Here is an 11,181-nt window from a genome sequence, read left to right on the forward strand (position 1 = left end):
AGCATGTACACTTGCCATTTATATATACAATTTAGGAATTTATGGTGCATCTATGATTTAATGTATTTGGTATATAATAAACTAGTGTACCTTATTTGTCACTTCATTCATTCAATTAATTAATACACACAAAAAAGACTTTTGTACTGAATTTGCTTCACACATACTTATATGTACATAATTAACACTTAAACAATATAACATTACGATTAAAAATAAAGATAAAATAAGTTAAAAAATTGTACTGAGTGTTGGTTATCTTTTGTTGTTATGTATTTCTCCAATAATTGCATACAAAAAGAACTATATAGTGAAAGATTTTACATTAAAATGGGATCCTTATTTTAGGTGAGGTTAAGCACCTCTAAAATAGCATAATTATTTCTCAATATTAAGCTATCAGGAAAGACAAAGAATTAATTAAAATACAGCCTTAGGAAAGAACATTAGGAAGTTACTTCGACCCAGAATTGTACATCCTAAGGAATGATTTCAGTTGCTCTTTTACACTTTAACATTCATGGTGGTGGTTTAGTTACTAAGTCCTGTCCGTCTCTTGCAACCCCACGGACTGTATGTAGATAGCCAGGCTCCTCTGCCTATGGGATTTCCCAGGCAAGAATACTGGAGTGGGTTGCCATTTTCCTCTCCAAGGTATCTTTCCAACCCAGGGATCAAAGGAGCACCTCCTGCATTGCTGATGGTCTCCTGTTTGCAGGTGAATTGTTTACCGCTGAGCCACCAGGGATGCTTTGACATTCATATTCATTAACATATTACTCATCTAACTAGATAATAGTAGATAAATACTGCGGAGAAGGAAATGGCACTTCACTCCAGTACTCTTGCCTGGAAAATCCCATGGAGGGAGGGCCTGGTGGGTTGCAGTCCATGAGGTCGCTAAGAGTCGGGCACGACTGAGTGACTTCACTTTCACTTTTCACTTTCATGCATTGGAGAAGGAAATGGCAAACCACTCCAGTGTTCTTGCCTGGAGAATCCCAGGGACGGGGGAGCCTGATGGGATGCCGTCTATGGGGTTCCACAGAGTCAGACATGACTGAAGCGACTTAGCAGCAGCAGATAAATACTGAGAAATTAGCTTTTTCAGCCAGTATCATATATTTTCTAGTCCATGAAGAACATATTCATGAACTATATAGTACCTTCGTTATATTAAATGACATAGCTCTCCTTCATTTCAGTAAGGTTTGGTATTTTGCTGCCATTCTAGATTGTTTGCTGGATTATAATTTAAGTTTACAATTTCTCCATAGTTAATGATGATGCAGATATATCTCCTCAGATTTCAAGCTACATACATAGCACCTGTGAAGGCATGAGTTGCCTTGTTTTTGTGTCAAAGCTGACCAACATTTTCTTGCCCAAGTTTCTGGGTTTTATGTTAGATTAGGGAATGTTCTCATGTATTTAAACTCCGAAGTACATTATACATTGCCAATTTGTCTCAAGGTTTGGAATTTTGACACAAAGATTTTTAAGTTTTATTTATATATTTTTTCACTATATTCAGTAATGACAGGAAAACAAGTCATCCTGTAAATATAATATTTTAAAGTGTTTATTCAGAATTTTTGTCTTCAAAAGGAAAAATAAGATTAAAGTAGGACAAACTTTTTAAAAATTTGATTGAATTTTGCTTTAATATGAATACTATATTCAGTTGAGTTCAGTTCAGTTGCTCAGTTGTCTCTGACTCTTTGAGACCTAATGGACTGCAGCATGCCAGACTTCCCTGTCCATCACCAACTCCCAGAGTTTGCTCAGACTCATGTTCACCGAGGTGGTGATGTCATCCAACCATATAATCCTCTGTCATCCCATTGTCCTCTTGTTTTCAATCTTTCCCAGCATCAAGGTATTTTCTAATGAGTCAGTTCTTCCACATCAGGTGACCAAAATATTGGAGTTTAAGCTTCAGCCACAATCGTTCCAGTTAATAATCAGGACTGCTTTCTTTTAGGATTGACTGGTTTGATCTCCTTGCAGTCCAAGGGATTCTCAAGAGTCTTCTCCAGCACCACAGTTCAAAAGCATCCATTCTTTGGCTCTCAGCTTTCTTCATGGTCCAACTTTCACATCCATACATGACTACTGGAAAAACCATAGCTTTGACTAGATGGACCTTTGTGGCAAAGTAATGTCTCTGCTTTTCAATATGCTAGAAATAATTTACCAGCCAACAAATACTGAGAAGAGTAAATATTGATCCCCCCAATTGCTAAACCTTTTCTAATTAAGAAAAATTTGTCATTAAATGAATATATTCTGCAAATTTATGAGTTAGTAGAAAATAAATTAATATAATACCCTCCTTATTCTGTAACAACATTGAGACAGTGTTATATAAGTCTTCTCAGCCTTTAGCTGAAGCCAAGAATCAGTATTTGCCCATAGGGAAACACAGGTCTCCATTGGTAGATCATCTTACTGAGGTTTCTACTCGTTGGGATTTTAGTCCTCATGGTTTGAAAATGTACTTGAATGCATGCATGGTAAGCCACTTGTCACATCAGACTCTGTGACCCTATGGACAGTAGCCCTCCAGACTCCCCTGTTCATGGGGATTCTCTAGGCAAGAATACTGGAGTGGGTTGTCATGCCCTCCTCCAGGGAATCTTTCCAACCCAGGGGTAAACCCCAAGTCTCTTATATCTCCTGCATTGACAGGCAAGCTCTTTACCACTGATGCCACCTGGAAAGACCATAGATCTTTAACGGATTGGTTTAAATGTATATTAGACACAAAGAGAAGTACTGTGAAATGAAAGACAAGTTAATGGAAAATATACTTACTGAAGCAAAGAAACAAACTAATGGAAAGTATATAAATAGTAAAAGTCATGTGGAATAAAGCAGTAAGGATCACTATGTACAGTTTAAGTTCAATTTGGAGAACAGGAAAAAAATGCAGGCAGTTCAGTTCAGTTCAGCTCAGTTGCTCAGTCTTATCCAACTCATTGTGATCCCATCAACCATAGCATGCCAGGCCTCCCTGTCCATTACCAACTACTGGAGTCCAAACAAACCCATGTCCATTCAGTCGGTGATGCCATCCAACCATCTCATCCTCTGTCGTTCCCTTCTCCTCTTGCCCTCAATCTTTCCCAGCATCACAGACTTTTCCAATGAGTCAGCTCTTATCTTCAGGTGGCCAAAGGATTGGAGTTTCACCTTCAACATCAGTTCTACCAATGAACACCCAGGACTGATCTTCTTTAGGATGGATTGGTTGGATCTCCTTACTGTCAAAGGGACTCTCAAGAGTCTTCTATACCATAGTTCAAAAGCATCAATTCTTTGGCACTCAGCTTTCTTTATCATCCAACGTTCACATCTCATACATGACCACTGGAAAAACAATAGCCTTGACTAGACAGGCCTTTGTTGACAAAGTAATGTCTCTGCTTTTCAATATGCTGTCTAGGTTGGTCATAACTTCCCTTCTAAGGAGTAAGAGTCTTTTAATTTCATGGCAATAATCACCATCTGCAGGGATTTTGGAGCCCCCCAGAATAAAGTCAGCCACTGTTTCCAAATGATGGTACCAGAACCATGATCTTAGTTTTCTGAATGTTGAGTTTTAAGCCAACTTTTTCACTCTCCTCTTTCACTTTCAACAAGAGACTGTTTAGTTTTTCTTCACTTTCTGCCATAAAGGTGGTATCATCTGCATATCTGAGGTTATTGATATTTCTCCTGGCAATCTTGATTCCAGCTTGTGCTTCCTCCAGCCCAATGTTTCTCATGATGTACTCTGCATATAAGTTAAATAAGCAGGGTGACAATATACAGCCTTGACGGACTCCTTTTCCTATTGGGAACTAGTCTCTTGTTCATGTCCAGTAACTGTTGCTTCCTGACCTGTATATAAATTTCTCAAGAAGCCGGTCAGTTGGTCTGGTTTTTCCATCTCTTGCAGAATTTTCCACAATTTATTGTGATTCACACAGTCAAAGGCTTTGGCATAGTTAATAAAGCAGAAATAGATGTTTTTCTGGAACTCTCTTACTTTTTCTATGATCCAGTAGATGTTGGCAATTTGATCTCTGGTTCCTCTGCCTTTTCTAAAACCAGCTTGAATATCTGGAAATTTATGGTTCATGTATTGCTGAAGCCTGGCTTGGAGAATTTTGAGCATTACTTACTAGCGTGTGAGATGTGTGCAATTGTGCAGTACTTTGAGCATTCCTTGGCATTGCCTTTCTTTGGGATTCGAAAGAAAACTGAACTTTTCGAGTCCTGTGGCCACTGTGGAGTTTTCAAAATTTGCTGGCATACTGAGTGCAGCACTTTCACAGCACTATCTTTCAGGATTTGAAATAGCTCAACTGGAATTGCACCACTTCCACTAGCTTTGTTCGTAGTGATGCTTCCTAAGGCCCACTTGACTTCACATTCCAGAATGTCTGGCTCTAGGTGAGTGATCACAACATCATGATTATCTGGGTCATGAAGATCTATATTTGTACAGTTCTTCTGTGTATTTTTGCCACCTCTTCTTAATATCTTGTGCTTCTCTTAGGTCCATATATTTTCTGTCCTTTATTGTGCCCATCTTTGCATGAAATGTTCCCTTTTTATCTCTAATTTTCTTGAAGAGATCTCTAGTCTTTCCCATTTTATTGTTTTCCTCTATTTCTTTGCATTGGTCGCTGATGAAGGCTTTCTTATTTCTCCTTGCTATCCTTTGGAACTCTGCATTCAAAAGGTATATCTTTCCTTTTCTCCTTTGCTTTTTGCTTCCTTCTTTTCATAGCTATTTTAAAGGCCTCCTTAGATAGCCATTTTGCTTTTTTGCATTTCTTTTCCATGGGGATGGTCTTAATCCCTGTCTCCTGTACAATGTCATGAACCTTTGCCCATAGTTCATCAGGCACTCTCTCTATCAGATCTAGTCCCTAAATCTATTTCTTACTTCCACTGTATAGTCATGAGGAATTTGATTTAGGTCATACATGAATGGTCTAGCACTTTTCTCCACTTTCTTCAATTTCAATCTGAATTTGGTAATAAGGACTTTATGGTCTGAGCCACAGTCAGCTCCCAGACTTGTTTTTGCTGACTGTATACAGCTTCTCCATCTTTGGCTGCAAAGAATATAATCAATCTGATTTCTGTGTTGACCATCTGGTGATGTCCATGTGTAGAGTCTTCCCTTGTGTTGCTGGAAGAGGGTGTTTGTTATGACCAGTGCATTCTCTTGGCAGAACTCTATTAACCTTTGCCCTGCTTCTTTCTGTACTCCAAGGCCAAATTTACTGTTACTTCAGGTGTTTCTTGACTTCCTACTTATGCATTCCAACCTGCTATAATGAAAAGGACATCTTTTTTGGGTTTTAGTTCAAGAATGTCTTGTAGGTCTTCATAGAACTGTTCAACTTCAGCTTCTTCAGCGTTACTGGTTGGGGCATAGACTTGGATTAACGTAATATTAAATAGTTTGCCTTGGAAACAAACAGAGATCATTCTATTGTTTTTGTGATTGCATCCAAGTACTGCATTTCAGACTCTCTTGTTGACTGTGATGTCTACTCCATTTCTTCTATGTGATTCTTGCCCACAGTAGTAGATATAACGGTCATCTAAGTTAAATTCACACACTCCAGTCCATCTTAGTTCGCTGATTTCTAGAATGTTGATGTTCAGTATTTTAACAGACAAAAGAACCTTTTGAATGATTCTTTCTGAATACTGTTCATTTTGCTGTTTAGTTTCTTTTTTTGTTTTCATTTTAATTTTTTCAATTCATTTATTTTAATTGAAGATTAATTACCTTACAATATTGTATTGGTTTTGCCATACATCAACATGAATCCACCACAGGTATAAATGTGTTCCCTATCCTGAAACCCCCTCCCTCCTCCCTCCCCATACCATCCCTCTGGGTTGTCTCAGTGCACCAGCCCCAAGCATCCAGTATTATGCATCAAACCTGAGCTGCCCAAAGATAAATAGCCTGTTTAGTTTCTTAATTAAAGAAAGCACAAATAATGTATAGTACATTTTTAAATAGCAACAATGAGTCATTTATACTACCTTTGTTTTCCTACTAAGTAGCATAGAATCTCCTGTCTCAGTTGTTCTAAGCCAAATGTTCACAGCACCTAAATGAAATTAGGTAAGTTTAAAACTTTAGGATCCATGAAAGTGAAAGTTGCTCAGTCATGTATGACTCTTTGCAACCCCATGGATATACAGTCCATGGAATTCTCCAGGCCAGAATACTGGAGTAAGTAGCCATTCCCTTCTCCGTAGGATGTTCCCCACCCAGGGATCCATCCCAGGTCTCCCACAATGCAGGTGGATTCTTTACCAGCTGAGCCACCAGGGAAGCCTAAGAATACTGGAGTGTGTAGCCTATCCCTTCTCCTGTGGATCTTCATGACTCAGGAATCAAACTGGTTTCTCCTGCATTGCAGGTGGATTCTTTACCAACTGAGCTCTCAGGGAAGCCCATTTTAAAAGGGAAGGGTTAATTAATTCAAAGGAACATAAAGAACAGAATATTCAATAAAACATGACTGGCTATTCATAATAAATTACTACTGTTGTAGTAGATGTAAACTGAGGTATATAAGTATCAATAATTACACAAAATATGATAGAATAAATATTCAAATAAAAGACCAAAATGATCAGGTGGCTAAAATACAAAATCCTTATATTTGCTTTACACAAGAGACATATGGAAAAAAAAAAAAAATTGAAAGGATGGAAAAAGACTTCACTGTCCAAATTTCACAACCCAAAACGCAGTTGCTGTAAATATAGTGATATCTGATGTAATCACTTTTAATGCTAAAAAAATCACACCGTGTTAATCGAGACAGTATGTCTTCAGCTCAGTAGAAACACTGGTGCTGCTGCTGCTATGTCGCTTTAGTCGTGTCCGACTCTGCGACCCCATAGACGGCAGCCCACCAGGCTCCTCTGTCCCTGGGATTCTCCAAGCAAGAATACTGGAGTGGTTTGCCATTTCCTTCTCCAATGCATGAAAGTGAAAAGTGAAAGTGAAGTCTCTCAGTCGTGTCTGACTTTCATCAACCCCATGGACTGCAGCCTACCAGGCTCCTCCATCCATGGGAATTTTTAGGCAAGGGTAGTGGAGTGGGGTGCCATTGCCTTCTCCAGTAGAAACACTACACAATTGTAAATATAGATACATACAACAGCGTGCCTTCAAATGGTTTTAATTGACAGAGTTATAGAGAAATCCAGTCTTCAAGAAACACCCTTTAAAATAACATCTGACAATGAATGCATCAAAATAGAAACTGAACGAAAAAATGATATATCATAGAAATACTTGTCAAATGTATTTAACAGTGCTTAACAATAAGTTTACTGATTCCTGGGTATATATTTGTATTAGCTAGTACTGTATTACTAATCCCCATAGACTGGTGAATTGAACAATAGGAATTTATTTTTCACAGTCTGGAAGTTAGGAAGAACAAGATATCAGTTGACTTGTGAGAATTCCCTTCATGAATTGTTCATGGCTATATTTTTGCTGGTTCCTCTCATGGTGTAGAGAAAGAGGAAGACAACTCTGGTGTCTTTTATAAGGGCACTAATCTTGTCATAAGTGGTGTATCTTCACAGTCTCATCTAAACACAAGGTGCCATTCCAAATAATATACTTTGGGCCTAGAGCTTCAACATATGAGTCTGGAGGGTAGACAACCAGTCAAAGCAATATTAAAATAGAGGAAACTCTAAAAGTTAATGAAATAGGCTTCTATTGCATGAGGCTAGAAAAAGCAGAGTAAGTAAAGGTCAAATCATAGAAGGAAGTGAATAAAGAGAAAAAAATTGGTAAAGAGTAAAATCAACAAAGGGTAAAAATCAGTAAAGGACAAAAATCAATAAAATTGGAAAATAGTACAATAAAGATTATTTTAAATATAAATTTAGTTTACTTTATTTTTTCAATGAATATTTAATAACAAGGTAGATAACATATGCTTATCTAATATTTTTATATCACTGGGGGTAAAGCAAAATGTCCTGTTTACTTGGTAAGTATGATCTGCTGTATGTGGACACTACAGTGCAATTTTAAAAATACTGTAATTATAATTTCAGAACTTCAGAATCTGAATAGGTGCCAGTGTTCTCTCCTTTTTTAATATGGGAAAAGAAAATCCTTTGAAGATCATTTGAAGCTTGGACCAAAATTCCATAGCTATATTATTAGGATCACTCTGTAGGTTTCAGGATTCAGATACAAGGGAAGCTTCAATTCAACCTTTTAGAGAAGACATTCCAGCTCTCATGCTCATCAACCAGGAGAATGTTGGTGGCAATCACAGTGCAGGAGTGAAGAAGCTGTTTCTTTACACAGTAGTTATCCCATATGCCTGCTTCTGCTGCTACCATTGGTTCACCAGTGTTCAAGTCCACACTCACAAGTTGACTGGATTCTGAATGCTCTGCTTGAACTTTAACTAGTGTTTCCTGAAGGTCAAAACCAGAGTTCTGAGAAAGAACCTTGGGAATAATGAGCAATGCATCAGCAAATGCTTGAACTCCAAGCTGGGCCCTACACTTTACACTGGGCTTGTATTTAACCAGGCCTTCTGCCATTGCCACTTCATTGCACCAGCACCTGGGACTACACAGCTATCATCAATTGCATTTTTAATAGCCCTCAAGCCAACTGTTATTGCATCTTTGATTTGAGTAAGCATGTGCTTATTTGGTCCTTTGATCAATAACGTGACAGAGTGAAGATTGTTACATTTCTCAATAAAGGTGAACTTCTCTTCTCCCAATGTATATTCATAGACAAGTCCTGCATGTCCCAAACAATCAGGATTTAGGTCATCAAGAGGATTTAGGGCTATCCTACCACAGGCAAGAGTCAGCCTTTCCATGTTTCTCCTTTTAGCTCTGAGCAGAGAGAGCTATTATGCCTTCTTTGGCAAGAGCATCTAAGGAAAAGGGATCAATTCCCTTTTGATTAATGACAACAAAACCTTTATCTGAATCATTACAGACTTTCTTTTTCAGGTCGATTATTTTTTTAACTCTCTCTTTGATGAATTTCTTTTCAGCTTTCACTAATTTATCTCTCTCCTCTGCACTCTTGTAAAAAAAGCCAGAATTCACTTCTGTTTTTTCATATTCTAATGACACGTTGCACGTGAGGATGCATGCATCTTCTACTCTCTTCTTCATATCAGGATGCCATGCCCCATGGTCCAAAACAAGACCTCTGGTTAAGCTTGTAAATGTTTCATATTTATGTTTCATCTCCATGAGCTCAACCATGAAGAGGTCAATAGGTTCATCTTGTTTTTTAATGGCCAAAATGGAGTCCACTACAGGCTCTGTTAAGACATCAGCAAGTTTAGCATGAACTTTAGTATGTAGAGATGTTCTGGCTATGTCTATAAGTGTTTCCCTGTCGATCTCTTTGCTTACTTTGACTTGTTCCAAAAACTGAAGTGCCTTTTCCTTTGCAGCTTCAAATCCTTCTGTAATTATTCTGGGATGAAGACCTTCAGAAATGTAGAGATCTGCCTGCTTCAGCAGCTCTCCAATGATGAGGACATTGGAAGTCATACCATCCCAGTTATGTTATCCTGGACTGTTGTTACTTTGGCTATTAAGGAGGCTGTTGAGTGTTGCATTTGCATTTCATGAAGCAGCACATTTCCATTTTTAGTGAGTTGATGTCTCCAACACCAGAAACAAGCATCTTCATGGTGCCCTTAGGTCCCAGGTTGGTTCTCAGCACGTCCTGCAGCCCCTGGCCCATGGTGATGTTGACCACCAACACTGCCTGGGCTTGGGCCACCTCGGTCTTGGGGTTCAGGGTCTTCACGGACACCATAGCTGACCCAGCAGAGGAAGATAAGGGGATGTGGCATGGTGAAAAGCCCTGAGCCCAAATTTAGTTTACTTTAAAGCTGATAAAACAATGCAAGACATAGTGATGAGGAAGAAAAAACAGAAAATTATTTATATAAGCATGTAAAAGAAACCATGACTAATAGTTACAATGTTAACAAGATAAGTTATTATGCAAAATTTTACACCGATAATCTTAGCTCCTTAGATGAAATGGTTGAACAGATTCCTAAGAAAATGTAATTTGACAGTGTTATAAAAAGAAAAAAAAAAAAGAACTTTATATTCCAAAACCTATTAAATAAAAGTTTTTTGATGAAAACTTCTGGCACAAAAGGATTCACTGTTTTAAACTTGTAGATGTTCTGAGCATTCTTCTATGCATTTTTAATGACAAATATCAGTTTGGCCTCCAGACTCAAAGAAAGACTGAAAAGAGACAAAAGGAGATTGAAAAAGAGACAGATCACTCCAGTTTACTATGTAGCAGTTTCAACTAGCAAGGATACTTACACAGGAAGTTTCTCTTGGGCAGCCACAAGATCAGTCGGTCTCTGCACCCACCCACCAGAATCTTAAATGTTTTTATTGAGGTCTAAACTGATGGAGGAGCCTGGTGGGCTGCAGTCCATGAGGTCGCTAAGAGTCGGACACGACTGAGGACCTCACTTTCACTTTTCACTTTCATGCATTGGAGAGGGAAATGGCAACCCACTCCAGTACTCTTGCCTGGAGAATCCCAGGGATCGGGGAGCCTGGCAGGCTGCTGTCTATGGGGTCGCACAGAGTTGGACATGACTGAAGTGACTTAGCAGCAGCAGCAGCAGCAGCAGCAAACCAGGTTCGGAGAACGCATGGCAACCCACTCCAGTACTCTTGCCTGGAAAATCCCATGGACAGAGGAGCCTGGTAAGCTGCAGTCCATGGGGTCGCTAAGAGTCAGGCATGACTGAGAGACTTCACTTTCACTTTTCAATTTCAGGCATTGGAGAAGGAAATGGCAACCCACTCCAGTATTCTTGCCTGGAGAATCCCAGGGACAGAGCAGCCTGGTGGGCTGCCATCTATGGGGTCACACAGAGTTGGACATGACTGAAGCGACTTAGCAAACCAGGTTCAGTCACATACAGACCATATGGTCTCAACAACACATTGCTTTTTTAAAGCTACTTCCTTGAAATGGCTCTGATTTTGGCAATGCTGGGTGACCTTACATTCCAAGGACAAGGGTAGGGGTGGGGAGCTTCTGGACAGATCCAGCTCACAAGTCAACAGGTTGTCACATCCTCTCCACAACTT

General features: G+C 39.0%; 1 pseudogene; it reads right to left on the minus strand.

Annotated features, from left to right (window-relative positions):
* Window positions 1-8,270: 8,270 nt before the first annotated feature.
* On the minus strand, window positions 8,271-9,865 carry LOC138094611 (T-complex protein 1 subunit zeta pseudogene; annotated as a pseudogene).
* Between the last annotated feature and the right edge of the window lie 1,316 nt (window positions 9,866-11,181).

This window comes from Capricornis sumatraensis, chromosome 18 (assembly GCF_032405125.1).
Source record: "Capricornis sumatraensis isolate serow.1 chromosome 18, serow.2, whole genome shotgun sequence".
Classification (NCBI taxonomy): domain Eukaryota; kingdom Metazoa; phylum Chordata; class Mammalia; order Artiodactyla; family Bovidae; genus Capricornis; species Capricornis sumatraensis.